This window comes from Lissotriton helveticus, chromosome 8, assembly GCF_964261635.1.
Source record: "Lissotriton helveticus chromosome 8, aLisHel1.1, whole genome shotgun sequence".
In the NCBI taxonomy this organism is placed as follows: Eukaryota; Metazoa; Chordata; class Amphibia; order Caudata; family Salamandridae; genus Lissotriton; species Lissotriton helveticus.
In genome coordinates this window covers 1,266,807,897-1,266,827,414 of record NC_136069.1, presented here as the reverse complement: position 1 = coordinate 1,266,827,414, position 19,518 = coordinate 1,266,807,897, and positions in this window count along the sequence as shown.

Here is a 19,518-nt window from a genome sequence, read left to right as displayed (position 1 = left end):
AGCGATAAATATCGCTATTTCACTCTAATAGGCCCCTAGATTCCTCCAATTCCGCCTGCGGAATAAAAATACCCCTCCTCCTTAATTCTGAGTCGCTCGCACTGCTTTACTCGCTTCCTCCCTGTCGTTTTCAATTATTCATACTCACTCTCACTCACTTATTGAGTCTCACTCTTTCACTTTCACCCTTGATCTCCCTATTGTCCCAAGAATTCCGAGAGCTCACCTGCCCGAAATATCTTAAAGTCCTTAGACTAGTAGAGGAATTCCATAAGTCCTCAGGAGAGGAGAAGTGAAGATTCAGTGGAGGACACACTGGTACACCACACACACACATAGATACACACACCGGACAGAAAGGGGAGGGGGGGTGGGGGTCAGTTCTCGGGTCAGGGTAGTTGGGGTTAGGGATCTCTCTTGGAAGGCGGGGTGAGGAGTGGTGTTTCTTGAAAGACAGTTAGCACACCGTGCGGGACTTCAGCCCTCTTGTGCGAACTCATGGAACTTTGCTCCGGAAAATGGCTTTCTGATTATTGTAGTGGGTTCAGGGGCGGCATCGCCCTAGGGCTATGTCTATCTGTTTACTGCACTGTTTTACTTGAATGCAACTGTCAATAAAATACACTTGATAAAAAAAAATATCCAGCGATAGGCAGCGATAAAAAAAAAGTTGCTAAGCGCATTTAGCGATAAATATCGCTATTTCACTCTAATAGGCCCCTAGATTCCTCCAATTCCGCCTGCGGAATAAAAATACCCCTCCTCCTTAATTCTGAGTCGCTCGCACTGCTTTACTCGCTTCCTCCCTGTCGTTTTCAATTATTCATACTCACTCTCACTCACTTATTGAGTCTCACTCTTTCACTTTCATTAACACTCTCAAACACTCTAAACCAACTGACACACTAACTCAATTTCATTCTCTCTCAATCACTCACCGACACACTTTCACTCACACATGCACGGAGAAACAAAACTGAATACTTTTCTTACCCACTTTTCTTTCTTGCTGGCAACTTCGAGGCTCAATTGCTTCAGGAGAGCAGGATTCCGGTGCTGGACATTGAAAGCAAGCCATTATTCATAACAAGGAGAAATCCAGGGCAGCAAAGCAAGGTTTAAGAGGAAGAGCCCCCTAAATCCCTCCCTTAGCTTCTTGATAGAACTGAAAGTATAGCCCTATCAGAAGCTGGGACAGTGTTGGGGATTCTGACTCTGTCTGGCTTCTCATTGGCCTTAGAGTTTAACTTTTGTGCTCTCTGAAAGCTACAGTTTAGCAGATATTTTGTGCTGCCTGAGAGGCAAGAGCAATATGTTTGTTAAATATAAAGGTTTATTCATGTGTTTGGGTATCATAGTTGAACTATGCTCCTCACATACGCAATCCAAACATCTATCTACAGAGTCCTGTGTCTTTAAAAACACTCTGTACTTGGGTCATTGCTCAGACCCCTTCTTTTCCTCCTGTCATCAGGTGCCTGCTGGAGAGGCTAAGAGAGCTGACTTTCACACAGCAGAGTTCATGTAAACGCGAAAGTCGTGCTTGCATGAACACTGTGAAATTAAATTTTTACAAGGGTGGGCAAAGGCTTAGTGGTGGCTCACAGGTGACAGGGCTACCCCAGAAGCTCCTGTAGAGGAGCCGTTCTTGCTAAAAATAAAATTTCATATATACATTGCAAATGTCAAAAATGTATCCAGATTTAAAGAAATTTGCTGTATATTAATTAATTATTTGACTTAAGAAATCTATCCCTCATCACCCGAAAAATTCTGCTTCAATATTGAACGCCAATTTTTAAGCATTTTCATTGACCTGCAATTTCTCACCGGATAACATCTTTCACACCCTGCAATTAATGTTATCTGAGCATGCCATTCCTCTATCCTTGGTATTATCTTTCCATTTTTCTAGTGATCAGTTTGCGGGCCACCAGTAATTCTGCAAATAGTGCATTATCAAGCAAGTTCCATTTAAGGATATAATTCTGGGGCACTCCTCTGTATCTGTGTTGGTTTCCCAATCATGTATTTTAACAGGGGTATAGTGTAGATAAAAAAAACACATAACATATGGAATATTGCATATTTGTGCCAAAGAACAATTTGGGCCAGATTCACAAAGGTAAACTTAGACCTGAATTCTAACTTTAAACCTGAAGTCTAACTTTAGACCTGAAGTCTACGTTTAGACCAAAATCTAACCTTAGACTTGAAGTCTAAGTTTAGACTTCAGACAGAAAAAAGGAAAAACAATACATAAGGGGGCAGGATAGGAATAGCCTCAGGGACCCCACCTGACACCAAACAAGTTTTATTGTTTACATTTTGTACTGAATTCACAGAAGATCCATGAATCCATGGAAAAATCAAGAAAAAACAAGCCGGGTTACCAGTACCTGTTTTTAATATGCTGCCCAGGTGGGCCAGGTCAGAAGGGAAAAATATTTACATTTGGCAGGAGGAGGGCACGCATGGCCCCTAGGCCTGGGTGGTAAACTACACTCCACTTGCGTTGTTTTTGGAGAGTGGAGTTCAGAAAAACTTCATGTAGAGGAGTTTTTCCTCTCATGCGGCTCGCCAGCAATACGTTGGCGAGCCAGGAAAATCCAATGCTACATCAACTCCTGGAGAGATTTCTCAATGCAGCAGGTCACTATCGCTTGCGTTGAGAAACCTGCCACTTGCGTTGGGGAAGCAGCTGCGTGAGTAGGAGACAGAAGCTGCACCCTCTTGCACTCCATGTGGTGCCATGCATGCTAATTTTACAGCACAGACAAACACCTGGCAACAAAAATCAGATGCGGGCAGTGCGCCTTACCTCATTCTGCCACTGGTGGAACTCCACAGAGGATGGCGGAGTTCCCAGGGCGAAACTCTGCATGGGGAAGGGTGCTGCTGTAGAAGGGAGCCTTCAGTCTTAAAGGAAATGCTGCTTCATTCAGACCATTGAAAACAGATATTTATCAATCGCTGCAGAGAAAAAGACCTCATCCAAGAGAATGCCAGGATTAACTGCCTTTTGCAACATTCTTAATTCCACCCCAGCAACCACACACATTCTGATCCCTTACATCATCCCATAGAAACCAATAATGATGGAATTAAAGAAGTGTAAACACCACATCACCGCCCCCTTTAACAAACCAAGTAAATTAAGTGAAATTCACACAGAAATGTCTAACTTAAACCACAGACACTACTAGACCTGTTTCACTGAACATAGTCTTGTAATCAAAATGGAAACATTTTCCCATGAAAAGCTCTACCAATCTCCTCCTGCTCAGCTTTCATGTCGGGATGGCCAACACCATTTGCTTGGCACAACGCCGCTCCATTAAGATTTCAGATCTTGTGATCATGTGTTGTGACAGCATTCTTAAATGACTTAAGAATCCTAACAGGTTGACTAAATTTGGACTTCCTACTGTCTCTCCGTGGAGACTTGATCCCGAGCCAGTCTCCCACACACACTACAGTTAGTTTCACAGCCTTCCTCCCATCATACCATATTTTCCTTTTTCCATCTTGACCTTCTCTCTTTCTCTCCAACCTTGAGTGCTGCCCACACCACCATCCACACCACTTCTCTTAACTGTGACCCATGGGGAAGTTTATTTTGTATTGGGAATTCTGCCTTTAAATAACTAAAATGGAGCAACACCAGTAGAAGAATGTGGAGTAAACCTATACTCACACGCTTTAGACTTCATGGATACCTCCCAGTTCCCCCAAGACACCACAGACTGTTGCAATGTTTCCTTCAGCACCTTCACAAACCTTTCAACAACACCATTGCCTTCAGGTTGGTACAATGCAGCGTTCTTATTTATGATTAATCTTTCCTTAAGAAAGCTTTCCACCACCCTGGAAGTAAACTGTACCCCATTATCAGACAAAATGAACAATAGAAACCCCTCACGTTCAAAAAGTTCCTCCAAAAATTCAATAGTAACACTAGATTCAACAGAGCTGATATCCTTAAGCTCAGGCCATCGGAAAAACAAATTCATTCCAACTTACACACATATCTGTCCTGGGAGTTCAACTTGACTGTTACTACAATGTCAATCGCAATGTCAGACCAGGGACCATTAACTTGCTCTCTTATCACCATAGGTTCTGTCCAGCACATCCCACACAACATCGAACTAATCCTTCAATCTGCAAGTCGATACCAGGCCACCAATAGGCCTCCCTAACTCTCTTTAGTTTTAGTAATGCCCATGTGACATTACATGAGCACTGTTGACCAGTTTGTCTCTGAGTTTACAAGGTGGACCCAATTTACTTCCTCTCATAAGAAGATCATCAACAACAGACAGCTCCACCATGATTTGCCAAAATCCCTTTATTTCTTCATCACAATCTTTCCTCTCAGTCCATCTTCCTTGAACATTTTTCATAACCTGTTGTAACCACCAATGATCGCCTAAACAGTCCCTCTATTCTTTTTCTAGAATCAAACATTCACTGATTACACAAACATTGACTTCTTCCTCAAATTCCTCACCTCCAAACCAGTCACTTTTCTCAAACACCTCAGCCTCTGTGCCACTCAATCTGGAAAGACAATCAGCCAAAATATTATTAGAGCCAGGTGAATAAAAGACACCAAACTCAAATTCTTGCAATTCCACAACCCATTTTCTTTTGCAATTTCACAGGAAATTGAAAACCTTCTTGGAAAAACCTCTTTCAAAGGCTTGTGATCAGTCAACACTTCAAACTTCTTTCCCTGTTTCCTAGACGGAGAGAAAAGGGAAAGGCTTTGTATAACTAGAGGTGAGCTGTGTGCATTAGCTTGTGAAGCTGATGCCCTCCATTATCGAGGGGGTAATATACCACTTCAACATCAGTTATACAAGAACACTTTTATCGCAAATCAGCTGTGTGCATCACACTCCTGCGAGAGTCTCACCCTGAATTAGCTGGCGCATCAGAGTGACCACAGCACAGTGCAAAGAGATCATCCAGTCACTGTGGCAACCTCAGCAAACAAACTCGTTTTGATGGGGCAGTGAGATCTGGTTCTTTGTTTGAAGTTGCACTGTGCGCATCAGCGAAACAGAAGATTGCCAACCGTAATCCTCCCAGTGTAAGATGGCGGATAGATGTTAATTGCGTGCGTGTATCACGCATCAATGACTTCAGTATCTTCACAGGCAGAATAATGTAAATCTTGTAGTAGACCCTGGGGAATGGGGACCCCTGGGCAAAAAATGGCCCAGGGAGGGTATCAAGTACCCCTCTCCTCTAATAAAATGTGGCCATCCCTGGGGGATGTGGTGGCCGGGGCCAAAATTGGCCCAGGGAGGGGAGCTACATGACCCCTCCCGGGTTAGCTGCATTCAAGGGGTTTGACCACAGGGACTGGCATCAGGCCTGGCCATTCAGCCAACCTCCTGGCAGTTACGGCCAAAGGCCATGCATGGCATGGGGTTGACTGCATACAGGGATGTTGGCCGCAGTGCCTGGCTCCAGGTGATTGGATTAACATATGGTAATTAAATATTACTTTATGTTAAAAAAAACTAGATATTTACTGAAAAAACAAAGGTTACAGGGACGTTATAGTTAGGAAATAGCATTAAAAAGCCTAAGAAAGTCATTAAAACACAAAGGTTACAGATATCTCGTAGTTAGGTTCAGATTTTATACACACAGAACCATAGACATTTAGCAGTTACACTTTTCCCTAAGGTAACTCTAAGTTTTCAAATCAAGAAATGTATTGCAAATGTTGCAGTGATATTATTAATGATGTCATAGAAGATGTCATGACCCATGTTTGCCCCAGTCTGCATAAAAGTCGCGCTGAGAACGAGCCGCGCTCTATGATACCGACACTCCTGAGGCACAGCCGGGAAAATTAACTTGCTAACCTGTAATTGTTTTTAAACTTCACTGTGTTTGAATTTTATTTGCACTTTCCCTACCTTTGGGCATCTCTCCCTTGTAATCTTGACCAACAAACCCCGCGCTGCGGATCTAAGCGCAGCAGCGGGTTGACCACGACATTGCCGCCACTTCGTGCCAAGCCCTGGCCACGCCCACTACCGAGAGGCCACGCCCACTTTGCCCCAGTCTGCATAAAAGTCGCGCTGAGAACGAGCCGCGCTCTATGATACTGACACTCCTGAGGCACAGCCGGGAGAATTAACTTGCTAGCCTGTAATTGTTTTTAAACTTCACTGTGTTTGAATTTTATTTGCACTTTCCCTACCTTTGGGCATCTCTCCCTTGTAATCTTGACCAACAAACCCCGCGCTGCGGATCTAAGCGCAGCAGCGGGTTGACCACGACATTGCCGCCACTTCGCGCCAAGCCCTGGCCACGCCCACTACCGAGAGGCCACGCCCCCACTCTCTACATCAATGAGTGATTCCAGGACGCGCAGCGGACGAGTGCAGCGGGGGCGCCTAAGGCAAGCCCGTCTGCGCCCGTCCGCGACCGACCGGGACCTGGGGCCATGGGCTATGTCCAAGGACACAGTTATTCAGCGGGAAAACTTATCTCCCTTAGGCCTCCACCTCCCCTCTGTCCTCCTATTGCTCCTCATATACGGAGACGCATAGCTACGTATGGCATCTCTCAGGACACACCAGCTTACTCAAACACCACACTTTGTAACTTCTCATCGGTCAATGACTCTCAAACAAAACTACGGTGCCTATACCTTAATACCAGATCTATGGTCAAGCATCAAATGGACATTTTCCTATTGCTTTCCACTGAAAAACCGGATATTCTCCTGGTCTCTGAGACCTGGCTTTCCCAGGACTCACTACCGGACATTCTTGCAGCGCTTCCATCTGATTATTATATCATAGCTGAGAATCGCCCGGTAGGTAAAAGAGGTGGGGGAGTGGCAGCTATTATTCGTAAAGAGCATACATTTATACGACTGCCCTCTCTGACCCTGGGTGACACGGAGAACATTGTAATGAAAATGGATACAGCTGGTGGGGCTTTATTGCTTGTCCTGCTCTATCGACCTCCCCAAACCATGACCACCTTCCCAATGTCGTTAGCAGAACAGATGGCACTTCTTGTGACCAAATATTCAAAAATACTCTTGGTCGGGGATTTAAACTATTGGTTTGATAATCCTATCAGTGACCCTCAGGCGTTGGAACTCTCAGAACTACTCTCAAACATCAACCTAACTCAGCATATACATGTGGCCACGCACGTAAAAGGTCATACGCTAGACCAAATTTAGTCGCTTAACCTTCCTTGTTCATTATCATCTATTATGCCCTGCACCTGGTCTGATCATTTTTTTATCCAATTTGCGCTAACCATTGGAGGGCATACTAAAATCCCACCTCTGGCGGGCGGAGAAACTAGGAAATGGAAAGCCATTAATATACCTGCCTTTATTAAAACACTGACATCCACGGTACCAGTACCTAATAGGGAGGTAAACCTTATGGAAGAGGAGATCTCACATTGGCTCTTAAAGGCTACGGACTCCCATGTGCCCTTAACAAAATTTACACGGGCACACACTAGGGATGCATATAAGTGGTTCACTTTGGATCTCAAGAATTTAAAACTCGTGGTACGTCAGAAAGAGAGAAAGTGGAGAGCAAAATATAAACCCCAAGATAAGGAGTATACTGCGGCTCGCAGAAATTATCTGAAGATTATTCTCCAAAGTAAAATCAATTATTTCTCCGAGAACATTTTAAACTCTCAAAATAAAACCAAAGACACTTTCAATATTGTAAATGACCTGTGTAATAGCGAAAGAACTTCGCTTCCTATGACGTCTTCGCAGGAGCTTTGAGACTCTTTAAACGACTTCTTTATAGATAAAATTGCCAACATAAAAAAGAATATTCAAAATCTCCCTGGAGGGGATCCTATTGAAGATATCTATTATAATCTAGCCACTCTAGACACTTTACCTCCTATTGATGAGAAGATTTTTGCAGAACTTCTTATGCGTGTCAAGTCGGGCTCGCCTTTTGATAGCTGCCCCCCCCATATCTTGAAGGAGGTGTGTTTCGCTATTCCATCAGGAATTCTCCCTCTCCTGAATGAATCACTCGGACAGGGTATGGTTCCTGATAAGTTCAATAACGCCACGGTGATCCCATTACTGAAAAAACCTGGAGCCGACCGCCTGGTTTTGGCCAACTATAGGCCTATTTCCCTTCCCCCTTTTTTCTCTAAACTCCTGGAGGCACATGTATCCAGGTGCCTTTCTAATTTTATTGAAAGTTCGGATTACTTAGAACCTAACCAAGCGGGATTCCGACCATCTCACTCAACGGAAACTGTCATTTTGGCTGTCCAGGACACGTTAAGATCTAATGCTGATAAGGGTATCCATCAGGCCCTGGTGCTCCTTGACTTGTCGGCCGCATTCGACACGGTTGACCATAATATTCTGATCAGCCGTGTCGAGCAGGCCGGCCTCAGGGGCTCCGCATTGAACTGGATTGCCTCCTTCATTACAAATCGCACACAGTCAGTGAGACTAGGTTCTTTTATAGCCTCCAAGATGTCATCTAGCTGTGGCGTTCCCCAAGGCTCGTCACTTTCCCCTTTATTATTTAACCTTTATCTTCGCCCACTTTGACACTGTCTCCCATGCAATTCTTTTGCAGTGGCTGGGAGAGGCGGGCGTCAAGGGCATGGCGTTGGAATGGGTTTGATCGCTTCTCTCCGATCGTACCTTCCGGGTCTCCATGCCTCCCTTTGAGTCTAAACCCCATGACATCGAACAGGGAGTTCCGCAGGGATCGGCATTGAGCCCCACGCTTTTCAATCTTTATGTGCAGCCGCTGGCTGCTGTCGCCAAGCGTTGGGACCTTACAATGGTGTCTTACGCTGACGACATGAAGCTTGCGGTTGCACTTAGTGGGGACTCTGATACTGCGGCGGCGAGGTTTCGTGAGGGTCTCAGTGCGGTGGCTGGATGGATGACGGCCAACTGCCTGCAACTCAATGCCAAAAAGACCGAAGTATTGATTGTGGGCAAGCAGAGCAGTCTCTGGGGTGACAAATGGTGGCCAGTTGATCTTGGCCCCACCCCGATTCCGGTTGAGGACGTGAAAAACCTAGGTGTGTGGCTAGATTCTACGCTCAGTTTCTCCTGTCATACTAAGAAAACAGCTGCGACCTGTTTTGGCTATCTACGGGGGCTTAGACCGGTGTTGAAATTCTTTGACGCCCCGACTCGCCAATTGATTATTCAGGCAGTCATATTGTCTAGGCTAGACTATGCGAGCTCGCTGTTGCTCGGGGCCAATCAGGCGGAAATTATGAGACTGCAGCGCGTTCAGAACGCTGCAGCTAGGGCTTTAGTTGGTCTCCCTAGATTTTGCTCTACTAGAAGCACTATTAGCAAGCTTAATTGGCTGTCTGTATCTCAGAGGATAGAATTCAAGACTCTGTGTCTTGTTTTTAAGATATTAAAACTTGCTTCTCCCCAGATACTGGAACACCTTATTCTTCCTTATACCCCTCCCCGCCTGTTGAGATCTTGTGGTCAAAATTTAGCCGTGGTTCCTCGTTTCTTAAGGAGTAGGTCCGGCGGTCGCTCTTTCAGAGTGCTTGGCCCTAAACTCTGGAACTCTCTCCCTGCCCATTTGCGTGCTCTTGATGACCTTTTGACATTCAGGAAAGTCGTAAAAACTCATATCTTTCCAAATAGTTGTTAATCCTTCCATGCTGGTTTTTTCTTTCGCTCGGTGTGTGTTGTGTTTCTTTCCAGGTGCAGCGCCGGGACGCTTCTTAGCTGGGGCAGCTGTGTGCTTAAGAAATGGAGCTAACATAACATAACATGTGGAGAAGTGTGGCTCAGGGGTTAGAGGTGGCAGACCCGGAAGCTGAGATCGGTCCTGGACCAGGGTTCAATTCCCCGCCTCGGCGGGTCTTGGGCTAAAAAATTCCACGGACTCGATAATTCTCGTTCCGGTGCCTACTCGACTCACGGGTTCACACTCTGCGACTCTGGGCAATAGCTTGCTTAATCTCCACTACGGCCCCTCGCGGCGGGATGCCTGTCTTTCACCTTGTGGATACCCTGCTGGGGTTATCTCACAGGGGAATACCAGGACGGGTTCCCAAGGCAAGCGCCTTGATGCCTTTGGGTGATACGTGCGCTATATAAATCGCAATACATTTACATACATAACATAACTTATTTACTCTTTAAAAAATTACAAACTTACCATATACAACTATGCTGATGATCTTCAGTTAATCATCCCCCTAAATTCCCCGGATTCGGACGCCGAATGCTCAGCTGTAATGTCACACATACAGAGATAGATGACATTAAACCATCTTAAACTTAACCCAGGCAAAACAGAATTGATCTTGCCTGGGGAAAGTGGACTGAGCTGGGGTCGTCAGTTTTGGCCAACTGATATGGGAATTCCACCTACAAAGACTCAATCAGTTAAAAGCTTGGGGATAATATTCAATGAGGATCTAACTCTTAAAGGACAGGTGGGAATGGTGGTTTCCTCTAGTTTCTTTCAACTCAGGAAGATCGGGAAAATTGCCCACCTTCTAACACACTCTGCACTCATTCAAGTAGTGATAGCCCTTGTTCTCTCCCGGCTAGACTTCTCCAACAGTCTCTACTTGGGTCTCCCGGTCGGCCTATTAAAACGTCTCCAGATGGTTCAAAACTAGGCGGCAAGGCTCATCTGGAAGCAACCAAAGTGGCAATCAATTAGAACCGGGCTGGAAAAACTTCACTGGCTGCTAGTAGCCCAACAAATTGCGTTTAAAGCAGGGTGCATCACTTTCAGGGCGCTCCATGATAATGGCCCTATTTTCATCAGGCAGTCCATTACTAACTACACATCTCAGCGCAATCTACGCTCTACACATTTAAGGCTTGCAAATTTCTCTTCATTTAAGAAGAAGCGCCAGGGTGGCAGCTGCTTTCGCCACCTGGCTGCCTCTCTCTGGAATGCTCTTCAACTTTGTATTAGACAGAGCAATGATTTTCTGGCATTTCGAAAGTCTTTAAAAACATGGCTCTTCCAACAGGCCTATGCTTACGATCTGTGTCTAGTGTCATGAACCTACAGCGCCAAGAAACCCAAGGGTGAACGTGCGCTTAATAAATTGTTATTAACACAACATAACATAACATGTAACATGTGGGAAAATGTCCTTTGCATGATGAGTACGTGAATAATAGTTACCTTGGGGGGCCTGAGGACCATCCTCCAGGGCCCCACAATTTACAAATGGGGAGGGGACTGCATGCCCCCCACTCCCTCGGCCAATTTTGGGCCCAGAGACCCTATCCCCTGGGGCCTGACCATTAGTACTGGATTCCCACTGTGCACCCAGTTTGCATTGGGACCGTGTGGGGGAACCTCAAGGCCTCAGTGGTCCCTGCCACCTGCACGCCTCCCGCTGGAACCAGCTTTGCTTTCAGACCCAGAGAGCTGCTAAACATGCAGCTCACTGTGTCTGAAAACAATACATCTGTTTCCCTGCTCACTTAAAAGAGGGAGGGGGGACAAATGCAAGCTCCGCTTCCAGCAATTGAGAGCAAATATCTGGTGTAGCTTGCTGGAAGTAAAGCTTTTGCTGTGGCTTTGTGGGTGTGGTTAAAGCTCCCACCAAACCACAGCAAACAGCTATGTCCCAAAGGTGACACTCCGGGATGTAGCAGGAGCTGGCACTGGGGGTGGAAGTCCCCGGGGCCATCTATGTCTCCAGGAAGGGGGACTGACCCTGGGGGGGTGTCGGCCTGAGGGCAGAGAACAGCCTGGGAGAGGGGCCACGTGCCCCCTCCCACTTTTAAAGTTACCTTGTCCCTTTGGAAGTGGTAGTCCCTGGGGCCTGGGGTTCCACGCGACCCCCCCATTACATTTATACTCTGTGCCCCCAGGGAGATGGAGGTCCTTGGAACCCAAGGGGTCAAATCACCCCCCCCTTCATTTGCCCTTAAACTCCAGAGAGGTGGTGGTCTCCTGGGTATTTATATGCCCCAGGAGGGGAGGCCCGTGGGCTCCCCTCTTTAATTCTCCCATGCCCCCGAGACCTGGTCCACCTGAGGGCCTATTAGAAAAGAAGCATTGGGGCCAGTTCTACCTTTTTTTAATTTTTCAGCAAGAGACGCAAGTCCAACACGGCTCCTGCTGAATTAAAAAAAACTAATATATATACATATTTATATATGTTGTTTTGCCATGGTGGGGTCCATCTGGGATTCCAGTCTGTGCAACAGTGGGGACAGCATTGGAATTCGGAGGGATTGTATCTACTATTCCCACTCCAGTCTTTGTAACAGTAGTAAAAGCTTTGTACTTCTGTGGGGTTATGTTTACTGTTCCCACTCTAGTCTATGGAACAGTAGGGGAATTGTTGAACTTCTATGGGGCAAGTTTTACTATTCCTACTTCAGTCTGTGAGATAGTAGTGAAAGATTTGGCTTTCAAATAGGTAATATTTACTATTTCCCACCAATCTGTGCAACAGTAGGGAAAGCATGGGACTTTGGAGGAATATATGTACTATTCCCACTCCAGTCTGTGCAACTGTAGTGAAAGTGTTGGACTTCGGAAGGGTTACATTTACTATTCCCACTACAGTCTGTGCAACAGTAGGGAAAAAGTCGAACTTTGGAAAGTTTGATTTACTATTCCCACTCCAGTCTGTGCATTATTAGGGAATGCCAGTCAGTCAAAATATCTTTATTCGATTTAGTCAAAAATCATACAAAGAGATAAAAACATTTCATACATATAAAAAACTATTTACAGTATCATACAAGTCAGTGCATACATGGGGTTAATAAAAAGGCAGATTGAGTTCATTTAGTGCTGTACAAAGTTCAAATACAATGATTAAACGCAGTTTTAGAGGGGCCCATTGTTCTGATGTGTTTTTTTAGTTCTGGCTGCTGCCACCAAGAAATTGGCCATACAGAATGTAATGCGTATGTTGTTCAATGATTGCAGGTAGAGCAGGGCTGGTCTCACTTGTGTGAAGCCAGCCTCCTTTAAAACAGGTAACAGATATTTTTTCCTAGGCTCTAAGTAAAACCCACAAAACATAACAAAGTGCATGGTATCTTGGACAGAAAAATGATCACAACAACAGGGGGGGGGCTAATTCAGGTTTTTCCCACGTATTAAAATTGCCCAAATAAAAATTTAACAAATTAAACCTAAACTTAGTCTGGAGAAACCTATGGAATGGGATCGTAACTAAACCAAGGTAAGGTGCTAGTGCAAATGAATTTACAAGCAGATAGTGTCTCCTCACTGCCAGTTTCACTAGTTCCTTTTCCTCGCGACATGCTCTTGTCCTGCCCATGAATTGCTTCTTGATTAAGTCAATGTCCTGATTCTTGATGTCCCGGGGGGATGTAAAGAGTTCTGGTCGTCCCAGGTCTGAGAACGACTTCATCAAGTAGGCCAACCATGGCACCCTTTTAAAGTGGTCCAAAGACATGACATCAGCCATGATCTTATGGTTAAGGGGCAGTTCTTCATTTAGCCAGGTCTTTAGCCAGAAGATCAAGGGTGCCATGTTCAGCCCATCAGTGACGAAATCTAGCCCCACCTCCATATGTATGGAAAAAGTCGGTGTGGACTGTGGGACAGACAGGAGGGTCCGTATGAATCTGTTTTCCGCCTTCTGAATTGGTTCCAGGTTTACATAACCCCAAAGGGGTGAACCATATGAGGCCAGAGCAACTGATTTACGTTTATAAATCTTCAAAAGGGCTTCCATCGGCCTAGCGCCCAACCTGCCTGCAAATCCCATGAGGGCTGCTGATGATCTAGTCACCGCCAACCTCTTCGCCCTAACCTGGCATCCCCAAGATCCCCTCTGGTCAAAAAGAACCCCCAGGTAGGGGAACGTGGAGACTCTGGTGACGACCTCGCCCTAACATTAAAAGATTTTAGATTTCCCCTTGCTACTTTGGGGAATGCATTGGACTTTGGATGGGCAAGATTTACTATTCCCACTTCAGTCTGTGCAACAGTGGGGAAAGCTTTGGACTGTGGAGGAGTTATGTTTACTGTTCCCACTATAGCCTGTGCAACAGTAGGGAAAGGGTTGAACTTCAGAGGGGTAAGATTTACTATTCCCCTTCCAGTCTGTGCAACAGTAGGTAAAGCGTATGACTTTGGTGGGATTGAATGTACTATCCCCACTCCAGTCTGTGCAACAGTAGTGAAAAAGTTGGACTTTGAAGGGGTCAAATTTACGATTCCCATTCCTACCTAAGCAACAGTAGCGAAAGTACTTCAATTCAAGCACATTACATATTTGAACGAAAATGTTTTATTTACAAAAAATATTAAACATTTCACATGAACATTATTAATTAACCAAAACAAATATATAAATAAAACATAAAACAATCAATTAAACAATTTACGATTATTAGAATATTTAATTACCAATTATTATTTATTTATTTATCACTTAACTTCCAACACTATGCCCCTTTAAACCTGTAAACCCATACTTGGAATTTAAAGTATACCACAATTTAAATGATTGATAACCTATTAACTAATTAATTAACAATAATTATGTGTTCATTAAGTATTACTTAATGTCCCACACTTACAAACCTAGTAACTCACAACTAAAATCTAACTAAAATAAATCAGTCGTACATAATGTGTGTTAGACCTGTCTGACCTTTTGCGTAGCCCTTCCTATAATTTATTTATTTTGTCCCCTTTTTGCCCCTCATACCCTTCTCATCTTTTTGTGTCCACTAGATTTTTATGGTGATGGCCTGGGGGATAGATGCTCTTTTACCCTCATAGTTTTTCACCTCAGGCCTAGGTGCCTTTCCTGACAGGAATTAATCCAGATCTACAAAATGGTGGCTACCAACTGCCACAACTGTCACACCTGAGATCTGACCCATAGGACAGAATAGGGCATTCCAGAACCTTCTGGCCCCTTCTGGACCTTTGAGGGTCAGCCTATATAAGGCGGAATGCTGGGCAGCCATTTTGGAGTGGTTATTGTTGTTGTTGGTGCTTGGTGGAGAAGGAACCCTGAGGTCTGGTTGGAGCATAGACTACTGTGAATAGGAGAAGGGAGATCCTGTCAGGGTTGATAGCCCTTGTTGGTCTGCTGCCCGAGCTGAGAATCTGCCTCCCTTCCAGTCGATCTGGCCCAGCTGAGGGAATTATCCATGTGGTAATATTGCCAGTTCAGAGTAGCTGGGAAAACCACAGCAGTAAGCGCCTGCATCAGACTTGACCTGGGAGTGTAGGAGGAGGAAAGGAGGCTGAAGTGTTCCCCTACCTTGCTCACCCCATGTCGTCTGTTCTGCCAGGAGAGCCCCCCGTTGCTGTGCGCAGAAGCGGTTCCCTTGCTGAAGGAATCGAGGCCCCTGCCGAATCGGAGTGTCAGGTGGTTCCCCGGCGTCCTGCTGGTGAGGAGAGAGAGTCGGAGAAGCGTCTTGCCGTGTGCGCAGGCCCGGAAGTTAGAGCGGAGGTCCTGTCCTGTGGGCGGTGCCGTGCTGAAGCGGACCAACTTCCGCGCATGCCCCGGGGAGCGAGGCTAGAAGGTAGCGTCTCTTCAGCGGAGCGTCCGCAGTAAGTGTGGTGACAGACAGCCCCCCCTGCGCGCTCTACGCTGAGGCCAAGTCTCTCCGCCGGGCAGGGAGAGGCCCGATTTAACCCCCTGACTGATCGGAGTCCAAGCGGAGGAGGAGCTGCGGCAGAGGGCTGATAAACGTTTTGCTGCATTCCTAATCTCCGGAGGACTGTGAGTAATCCGAGGCCCCGGCGGCAGGAGGAGGGTGTTACACTCGCGCACCCATCAAGTAAGCTGGGCACACAGGGAGGTCTGGGGAGAAGTCAACCAGGGTGTCCTCCGAGGCCTCCCCACTGTTGAATCTGAGGGAAGAAGTGAGGGGGGGTCGGGGAAATTCACCGGAACCCCACCCAGCAACAGGGGACAACCCTTGAAAGAGCCAACCCGGGTAATCAGAGGTCTGAGGACTGGAAACCCTGCTTTAAAGACTTTACCTTATCCAGATTCTTCGTGAGTCTCTTTAGGAGCCCTGGGAGCCCCCATTGACCAGATCCCCTCTAGTAATCGGGATACAGGTTTGGGCTTGTGTGGGGACTGTCCCAACCAGACAAGGCAATAACCCTGGTTTGCAGAGACAGGATCAAGAAGGATTGGGAGGCTACTTCTTGGGGAGAGATCATCTTTTATAATCCATGAGACATTGAAAGTAGTGAAACCTTGTTGAATGTATGTAATACGGAACAGTGAGAGGTGCTTGCTAATTACAGAAACTCAAGCTAACTTATATGTATGAAGGAAAGTCTATTAGAACCATAGAAGCTCAACTCAAAGTGATTGTTAACGGTTTGACTAATGAAAGTAAAAGTAGTAATGATTTGTAAGATTCTGTGATGCATTGAAGTTGTATAAAAAGTCAACAAAACCACAAAGTACTATTTTTATAAAACAATTCGTATTTTTACACAAAGATTGGTGTAGCGTCATTTTTGAGTGGAATTGCTTGAAGTTACTGCTGGGTTGTATGCAACCTTTACACATGTGCCTCAATTAGAGATTGTCTTACCCTAGGCCAGGCTACCCTAAGTGACCTGACAACATTAGGTTCCAACATATTGGTGTCTAGCGGTGGGATCTTGACTGTGGTTACGACTACTCTGCAGTAACTAAGTGTAATCCACTAACCTACACCTGGAGTTTTCTCCTGGCGTCCTTCCTAATTTTTACTTTTGCTTTTTCCAAATGTATTCCTGGTGGTGGGGTGGAGGTAGCTTCAGGTTGCCCTTGCAACTCTATTCTTTTTGTGTGTTTAACCTTGTGTTGCCTTTTGCAAAATGGAATTTGCACTGGAAAAACTGGACACTTATTCATTGGCCCAGCTCAAAGATTTCTGTCAACAAGCGTGGTGCCAAGAAGGGGGAACTCCAGACCAGTTTGAGGGCTTGGGTGGAAGCGCACAGTGAAGAGAAGGAGGAGGATGGGGAGACAGACCGGGGCACGGTCATAGGGGTAGAGGGATTGTTCCATCCAGAGGTGGGAAACCTACTCCCCGAACCAATGACCTCTTCTAGGAGGGGCAGTAGTGTCTCCGGGGGAAGCTTGACCGAAGCAGAGCTCACAGACAGGAGGGAAAAAAGGAAGCTGAAGTGGGAGTTAGCCAGATTAGAACAGGAGAAGGAAGAGCGGAGAATGGCTCATGAATTCAAACTAAAAGAGTTAGAACTCCAGGCCCTGCAACGGGGACCCTTTCCAACTCCAAATGGTGGCAGCAAAACCAGAGAACCAACCAGGGAGTCCAGACCCTACCTGCCTAAGGATATAATTGCCAGCTATAGTCAGGGGGATGATATAGCCAAATGGCTGGCTGCCTATGAGGTCTCCTTAAGAGCCCATGGGATCCAGGAAAAACACTGGGGGGGTGGGTTGTATAAGTATATGCCTCCCACTGGTCGAGACACCTTGTTAGCTTTAGAGCCAGAGGAGCAGACTAACTACCCCACCATGAAGCTAGCATTGATCAGGAAGTTTGGGCTAACCCCAGAAAAGTATCGCCAGAAGTTCAGGGGGAGCCACAAGTTAAGCACCCAGAACTGGGTGGACTTTCTAGATTATGCAAGGAAGCCATTGGAGGGCTGGGTACAGGGCAGTGAGGTGAAGGATTATGAGGGGTTGTATGACCTTTTTTTGAAAGAGCATCTACTCGAGAAATGTTTTCCCGAGCTGCGCCAACACCTGGTGGACAGCAAGCTGACTAACCCCCGGAAGCTTGCAGAGGAGGCGGACATCTGGGCAAGTACCCGGGTGTCCTCAAAGGGGACTGGAGGGGATTCCCAAAAGGCCGGACAGGGCACCCCTCAGAAGAAGGAGGGGGGAGATAAAAAGCGGGTGTTCTCTAAAGGTCCCCAAAACAGTTTCCAGGGAAAGGGAACAGGTTTCACCCCTAAGGCTAACCCGCCCAGAAACCCTCATCCTGGCCAAAGCCAGCAGCCAAGGGTTGTCCACTGTTTTGAGTGTGGTGGTGTTGGACATTATAAGGGAGATGTCAGATGCCCAAAGAGACCACCCCCTCCCACCGGAGGAAAAGCCCCGGGAGTAGCTAGTGTAGCGCTCGGGGAGGAGTTGCCCTTAGATAAGGGGGGTGAGTGGGCGGGTGTCACCTTAGTGTCCCTCGGAGAACGGGAGATGGTTCCTAAGATCCAGGTGCCCCCAAATACTACCAAGTATGGGCAGTGGATCACCATCAATTGCCAGAGAGGGGAGGCTCTGAGAGATACAGGAGCCAGTATGACTATGGTGAGAAGTCAACTGGTGTCTCCAGAGCAGGTGGTTCCCAATGTACTCCACCCCGCCGCGATGGCTGATGGCAGAATGGGCCACTATCCCGTGGCTGAGGTTCCCTTTGAGTGGGAAGGGGTTGCAGGTTCACTTCAAGTTGCCGTAAGCCCTGCCGTGCCAGTTGATTGTCTGCTGGGGAATGATATGGAGCACAATGCTTGGAGAGAGGTGGAATACCGGACGCATTCTGCGATGTTGGGTACACCTGACTGGGCCTGTGTAAGCACAAGGTCTGCGACTGCCCGGAGAGGAAGTTCGCCTGGGTTGGAGCCTGGAACAATGGCCCAACCCGCTGCCAAAAAGGAACAGACCCAAAGACAGGAGAAGCCTGCTTCGGCTTCCACACCCCATGTGACAGATCGGCCGCCTGCGGTGGTGGACCAGGAGTCCGTGGAGGGGGAAGTAGTTTCTCTGGAGGACCTGCCCATCCCTGCTGAGTGGCATGTGGAGGGAGGGCCTACCAGAGAAGAGTTCTGTAAGGGCCAGAAGGAGTGCCCTATCCTTGAGGGACTGAGGCGACAGGCCGAAGCCCAGGCAGCAGGGGACGTTGCGGGACACAACCACATTTACTGGGAGGATGGACTCCTCTACAGTGAACACAAGGTACCCTTACCTGGTTCATCAAGGGCCTTGGTAGTCCCGCAACGGTACCGAGCCTTTCTGCTGGAATTGGCTCATGCAATACCCTTGGCAGGACACTTAGGTCAGGACAAGACCTTTGCTCGGCTTGTCCCCCACTTTTACTGGCCTCAGATGAAAGTGGCGTCCAACACTTACTGTCGGACATGTGTATCCTGCCAGGCCAGTGGGAAAACAGGGGTGAAGCTGAAAGCTCCCCTGGAACCACTTCCAGTCATTAGCACCCCCTTTGAAAGGGTGGGCATCGACATTGTAGGGCCATTGGATCCACCAACAACAGCTGGTCACAGGTTTAACCTGGTTCCTGTTGGATCATGCCACACGGTACCCAGAGGCAATTCCTGTGAGGACTGTCACTGCACCTGTGGTGGCTAGGGCCCTGATGGGGATCTTTACCCGAGTGGGATTCCCCAAGGAAGTTGTGTCCGACAGGGGGACCAACTTTATGTCAGCGTACATGCGGGCAATGTGGAAGGAGTGTGGAGTGACCTACCGGTTCACCACTCCCTATCACCCCCAGTCCAATGGACTGGTCGAAAG